Consider the following 5,736-nt stretch of genomic DNA (forward strand, 5'->3'; position numbering starts at 1 on the left):
TAGATTTAACAATAGTATTTTTCATTAAAAACTGGTGGTTTTTTACTTTCTTTTTATTGTTTCCTTCTTTATTTTAATTTCCTTATCATTTTTCTTCTTTATGAAAGAATGAATTCTTTATTTTTCATTCCTCTAAGAATGAAAAAAATTAAACCCACAAGTAGTTCTCTGAATATAATTTGGCTGCTGACCCTATAATTTGATATTTATTGCTCTCAATATTACTACTTTTAATGGATTATATTCTTTACATTTGGAACAATTTTTGTATCCTACATCACTTGCAGAAAGTTCATAACTTGGCAACTTTTGAGGAAATGTTTGTTGAATGAAGAAATTTCCAATTTAGTCCTTTTGTAAGTTCATATATAGACTTCCCACACATAGATGTAGTCTGAAATAAAAATAAATACATAAATTTGATGCCAGTGGGGAAGAGGATGTTTTTATTTGCTTTTTTAAACTAAAGAAAAACTTTAAAGCAGATAAATGATTTAATATTTATTAATTCCCCATACTTATTAAATCATAAGTATATGGGGCACCTGTGTGGCTCAGTAGGTTGAGCGTCCAACTTCAGCTCAGGTCATGATCTCACGGTTTGTGGGTTTAAGCCCTGCCTCGGGCTCTATGCTGACAGCTCAGAGCCTGGAACCTGCTTCGGATTCTGTGTCTTCCTCTTTCTCTCTGCCCCTCCCCTGCTCACACTCTGTCAATCTCTCTCTCAAAAAATAAACATTTAAAAAATCATAAATATATATTTTATATATAAAATTTTATATTTATAAAAATATATCATAAGTGTATTTTTAACAAAGTGTTTACCATAGAACAAGAATATAAATCAGGACACCTGGGTGGCTCAGTCAGTTAAGTGTCTGACTTTGGCTCATGTCATGATCTCATGGTCCATGAGTTTGAGCCCCGCATCAGGCTCTGTGCTGACAGCTCAGAGCCTGGAGCCTGCTTCAGATTCTGTGTCTCCCTCTCTCTCTGCCCCTCCCCTGCTCACACTCTGTCTCTCTCTCAAAAAAAAAAAAAAAAAAAAAAAAAAAAACATTAAAAGAAAAATTTTTTAACAATATAAATCAACAGGAGCTTGTTTTCATTTACCACCTAAATAGAAGCTTCCTCTAAATACTTCTGTTTTACCTTGCAAGAAATTCTATTTTTAATAATAAATATAAAATATACATTTTAAATGTTTCTGAACCATGCAACCGATGATCTAGGATTACTAATTTTTGTAGGTGAATGGTAGGAAAATTGATGAGAGCTTAACCACTGAGTACCTGGGCAGCAAAAACAAGCAAAGAAAGAGACAAAGTAGGGACTAGCAGATAGGGAGAAGAGCTCACAGAAATTCATAAGAAGAGAGCTGGCCTTTAATGGTCTCTTTTTTAGATGCATTCCCAGATTTTATCACATTTTATGGACCCTGAAATTCTAATGTGAGGACATCTGTTTAACAGTCAATGAATCAAACAAATGATTCCCAGAGGACTCTAAAAGCTCAAAGTTTGCCTTGCAACTTGTGTTAAATGATTTTGAGTAGATTTGTTATCTAAATGTAAACACCTGTAAGAAACCATAATGACTACTTGTATTTTGGGGGGATGTATTTGCTCTCATGACCCTATGACCAGATTCACCTCAAAGCCAACTGGACACTTTGGGACAATTGTAAAAACAAAGCAGAAGTGTTTTTTAAATAATAATTTCAAAGGGCTTTCTTCTAAGCATTGGTCAGTAAACTTTTTCTGTAAAGGGCTAGATATAAAATATTGTCAGTCTTGCAGATTATATGGTTTCTAACACAACTACTCAACTCTCCCTCCTAGCATGAAAGCAGCCACAGTCAATATGTAAACAAACAATGGTAGATATTCTCCAATAAAAATGTTATTAAAGTACAAAAAAAGCAGGCAACAGACTGGGCAAGACCCATCATTTCCCCAATAATACTGAAGAAATTCAGTCATGTTAAAGCATCCTTTCTAAGATGTTTCAAGCAATTTATACACCCCATCAGTGTTTATTTGGTCATTTTTGCTACCAATTATTTCCACAAAAATTTGGATAAATCTATCTTTCTTAGCAAATTTCACATGTTTTTGGGTGGTAAATGTGTGTGGTTTTGTGATTTATAACTATACTGGAAGCTCTGGACAATTTTTAACCTCCCTTACTGTCTATTATCTTAACTTCTTTAACCCTATAAACAAAGATTTTAGCCCCTTCCCACAATAAATGAATTTCAGTACAAGCACTTAACTCAGAGTGCCTGGGTTCAAATACAAGCTCCATTACTTACAAGCTGTGAATTTAGACGAGATACTTATCTCTCTATGCATCAATTTTCTTGAATGAAAACTGGTAACAATCAAAGTATGTTTCATAGTGTTGTCACAGGCTTAACTGTGATAATAACTAAAGTTCTTAGAACACTGCCAGGGCACATAGTAAGTGCTTTATAAATATTAGCTATTACTCTCCTTATTAATTAAAACATTTATGCAGTACAGGACAAGTATTGAACATACAAATTAGTTTCTTCCCCCATTTAAAAAATCATAGAAAGATGGGAGACTGGATGGTTTAGTCAGTTAAGCATATGACCTTGATCTCGGCTCAGGTCATGATTCCATAGTTCATGGGATCAAGTCCCGCATTGGATTCTGTGCTGACAATGCAGAGCCTGCTTGGTATTGTCTCTCCCTCCCTCTCTGCCCCTCCCTCGCTCGTTCTCACACTCTGTTTCTCAAAATAAGTATTTTTTTTAAATCATAGAAAATAAAGACAATTAATTCATTAAACAAAAATGAATTATCTTGCTTTCACTTTTTTCCCTGTAATAGGAAGTCACTAGGCATTTTGAAGAGAGCAGTGACATGATTTCCCTTGGCAGGATCTGGATGTGGCCTGCTGCACAGACAAGACACCGTTGCACACCAAAGCTTAAAGGCACAGAGACCTATTTGAGAGGTTGTTACCATCAACCTGGGAATAGGTTGATTGAGGCTTAAACCACATTTCTTTAGTGCTAGTAGGAATTGCTCATATTATGGATATATTGAAGGTAGTGCTAACAAGTTTTGCAAAGTGTAAGAAAACACAATGATTGACAGCACTCTACAGTTTCTGATGGAAGGAGCTGGCGAAATAGAATTGACATAAACTCAAATGGCATAAACTATGTGAGGAGATGACTTGGGGTGAGGAAGACAAAGGAAGTAAGAGTTTGATTTGAAATATACTCCGTGCATCTGGTGGTTTTATGTATCCATGTGACTAGGCTAGAGTCACCAGTTAGTCAATCAAACACAAAACTTACATATTGCATGTAGGTATTAATCCTAGCTGAAACTGGATGCAATTTCCTGTGCAATGAGTAGAGATAGCAAATGGAGCTGTGAGGAATGTTGAGAGGTAGACTGAAGAAGATGAATAAAAGGAGTCTGAAGATTAGCCAGAGACATGGTTAAAATGAATGGAAAGGAAGTCAAGTCCTGGAAGCCAAATGAAAAAGTTGTTTAAAGAGTAAGGACTAAGAGACAAGTGTGCAGCATGAACATGGGGAAGCAAAAGAAACCAGGAAAGTATATGACAATGAAGCATATGCTTAGTCTCTGAGATCAGATGCTTAAAGAGAAGGATAGATTAAAACCTACAAAGAAAGAAAAGAAAGATCCTAGTACACTCAAGGAAAGAGAAGTCCCCTAACATCCTTCCTGTTAATTTTTCCCATATAGCACACAGCTAGGCCCACCTTACCTCATCCTGGTTGACACCAACTTTATCAACCTTTCCATTAAAGCCAAACTTGACTTAGTACAGTCACTGATCAGACCGTCTGTATCCCTTGTATAACTGACTGTGTAATGGCCAAAATTGAGAAATTGGGGCAGAAATATCAAGTGGCTATAAGGATTGCCTAGGATCCAATTTGAACAATTACCATGCACACTCAAGGGAACCTAGGCAGATGACTGCTTACTACAGAGTAACTCAGCTCAAGTGTTATATTGTGCCAAAATGTATGTGTATGTGTGTATATATATATATATATATACACACATACACATACACAGTGTATGTGTATATATATATATATATATATATATATACACACACATACACATACACATACATACATATATATACACATACACGTACACATACAAACATACAGGAATACAGGACCAGGACCTTGAAGGGTCTGGAATATTCCTGGAGTTCCCATCATGTATATTTCTAACCTTAGGTACAATATTGAGAGGATGCTAGGTGATTATGGAGCCCCTCTTTTTTAAATTTATTTATTTATTTTTGAGAGAGACAGAGAGAGACAGAGAGAGAGAGAGAAAGCAAAAGCAGGGGAGGGGCAGAGAGAGAAGAGAGAGAATCCCAAGCAGGCTCTGTGCTCTGAGTACAGAACCCACCACGAGGCTCCATCTCACAACCATAAGATCATGACCTGAGCCAAAATCAAGAGTCAGACTCTTAACCAACTGAGCCACCCAGGTGCTCTCCTCAGTTGTAACTCTTAAAAGATAGAGTTCCTCTACCTTTACCAACTTTCTCTCTTGCCAGTTCATATAGCCATATGCTACAGCATGAATTATTCCACTTACTCATTTGCTCTGTTACAAGCTGAGTATGGTTAAATACACTCACTTTGTGATGTTGTTTTGAATTTGATATTTTGTATCATTTTAAATGTTGTTGGATATTTTTATAAATCAGATGGTTGCTCAAATAAGTAAATAGGACTGATAACCTGAAGAATGCAAAAAAGAATAAACAGCAAAGTGAGATGTTTATGGATTAGATCAGGTCAAAATTATGGATTTCTTTTCTACATAGGATGTCACAGACAAATTAAGAGTCTGGAAGAATATATTTTTAATATCTAAAATAAAATAAGGTATTACTTTTTGGAATACATGCCTTCAAATCAACAATACCAAAAAAAGTTGTTAAACTTGATAACAACAACACAAAAGAATAAAGGGATGCCTGGGTGGCTCAGTCGGTTAAGCATCCACTTCAGCTCAGGTCATGATCTCACCATTTGTGAGGTTGAGCCCCGTGTCGGGTCGGGCTTTATGCTGACAGCTCAGAGCCTGCTCCAGATTCTCTGTCTCCCTCTCTATCTGCCCTGCTCCCACTTGCACTCTGTCTCTCAAAAATACATAAACATTAAAAAAATTTTAAGAAAAAAATAAAAATGTAATTTGATAAAAAAGTGGTTATGAAGAGAGATTCCATGTATTTAGTAATTAGAAAAAAAAGATTATTGAAACTATCATGTGATATAATTTTATGCCATCACATTGACAACAATGAGAAAGTGAGAGAATTTCAACTGGTGATGAGTGAAAAATGGAACCATTTGGGATTCTGCTGGTGATATGTAAACGGGCACAGACTTTCTGGAAAGCAATCCTTCAGATATAATGAAATTGAATGTGCATTAATCTAATATCACTGCTGGTTTTACTCCCCACCCCACAACCTGACTGCCCGGAGGAAAACTCATGCATAGAACCATATGGTGGCCATTACAGTGTTCTTTTCAGCATTGTTTTACACAAGCAGAGAATTGAAAGCACCTTAGATGTCCCACGAAGGTGATACATAAAATAAACACAGTGGGTTGTTTAGTGGAATATAATTCAGTAGAAATAGTGAATGAGAGTTATACACAGCTAAAAGAATAAATTTAAAAAAAAA

At 35.8% G+C, this 5,736-nt stretch overlaps 1 pseudogene; it reads left to right on the forward strand.

The window, feature by feature from the left end:
* The first annotated feature begins 3,573 nt into the window (after nucleotides 1-3,573).
* Nucleotides 3,574-4,313, forward strand: LOC122213411 (annotated as a pseudogene).
* Nucleotides 4,314-5,736: the final 1,423 nt, after the last annotated feature.

Source organism: Panthera leo, chromosome A2 (assembly GCF_018350215.1).
Source record: "Panthera leo isolate Ple1 chromosome A2, P.leo_Ple1_pat1.1, whole genome shotgun sequence".
Classification (NCBI taxonomy): domain Eukaryota; kingdom Metazoa; phylum Chordata; class Mammalia; order Carnivora; family Felidae; genus Panthera; species Panthera leo.